The following is a 1,297-nucleotide window of genomic DNA, read 5'->3' on the forward strand; positions in this document are numbered from 1 at the left end:
ACTGCTGCCAGGAATGTCCTTTCGGCTGCCTGCTGAGGATCGCCTGGGGTTTGGGTAGGACAGACCCTTACACCCGCACCTGGGGTAGGTACTAATCTCCTTTAGCCCCATCTGCTTTGGAATGGGTTTACAGCTTTTGCTAAAAAAAAATTACCCCTTCTGTATGAAGGAGAATCTTAATCGATTTTTGCTCTTAAAAAAATCGAAATTCCCACACCGGGAGTCGAACCCGGGCCGCCTGGGTGAAAACCAGGAATCCTAACCGCTAGACCATGTGGGAGACGACAAAAGCAGGTGTAAACCCAGATAAATTGAGTCTTTCCTATCGACTTCCGCCAGCTCTGTCTCAGGCCACCGCAGGAGTCAGACCGGTTTCTACGCCTGCGCCTGGTCCACAGCTACTTAACCCACTCCTGCCCGGGCTCTATTTTTTCCCTTCTGTCCCAGAGCCTTTGAATCCCACTTCTGTCCACACTCGCGCGTTTTGTGACCTTATCCGGTCTCCTGGTCCTCGTTACCATGTCAACACCGGTGTAGACACTAGCTTTGACGAGTCTTTGTTCGCAGTTCCTCACAAGAGCTCCTGCAAAATACAAAAGGACTGGCGTTTGACTGTTCGAGGCTTGTTAAGAAGCGAGGACCCAGGAGAGGCAGAAAACCGCCGCCGCGGAGGCCACACCGGGACCGGCCGGTGTCCCCTGACCAAACCTGTGCCACGACCACTGAGAATCTGTCCCTCCCCTCGTCGCACTGGTCGAGGCTGTCTCCAGGCACGGATCTGGTCCCCCAGAAAGTTGACCTTTCCCTCGGAAGAAACAGAAACAGCAGTGAGGCCTGCCTGAAAGCATGGAACATTCTAGGTTCTGTTGACCCAACGGCAAAGGGCAGGATTTGTGTCACTGCAGGCAGGCAGTGGTGGTCTGTAAATGTAGCTTATAAAATTGGAGAAGGCCCCTTACTGCAAGCATCCTGGATGGGTGGAAATTGCTTGTGGTTTGCAAAGCCCTGCCCCCCCAGGAGCAGCATCGCCCGGGAGCGCTTCCTGCTTCAGCAGTGTGCTGAGAGCATTTGGGAAGCACAAAGAGGCACTTACTCGCGATGGCCAGTGTGGGAGAGCTGCGGTTCTGGTGCCCTTCTTGTGGCTTAAGCTACACATAAGTTGTTTTTATAATACCAGCAGCGGACACCTCGGAGCTCATTTAAAAGCTAAGCTCCCTCTTGGTCCCCCACCTGCTGCGGGGACTTAGAAGGTGCTAACTGAGGCTTCCTGAGGTTCAATTGCGACATTCATTGTGGA

General features: G+C 53.4%; 1 non-coding gene across 1 annotated transcript; it reads right to left on the reverse strand.

Annotated features, from left to right (window-relative positions):
• Positions 1–208: 208 nt before the first annotated feature.
• On the reverse strand, positions 209–280 carry TRNAE-UUC (transfer RNA glutamic acid (anticodon UUC)). The gene has a single exon. It is a non-coding gene; the product is annotated as a tRNA-Glu (tRNA).
• Between the last annotated feature and the right edge of the window lie 1,017 nt (positions 281–1,297).

Source organism: Nycticebus coucang, chromosome 15 (genome assembly GCF_027406575.1).
Source record: "Nycticebus coucang isolate mNycCou1 chromosome 15, mNycCou1.pri, whole genome shotgun sequence".
Lineage (NCBI taxonomy): Eukaryota > Metazoa > Chordata > Mammalia > Primates > Lorisidae > Nycticebus > Nycticebus coucang.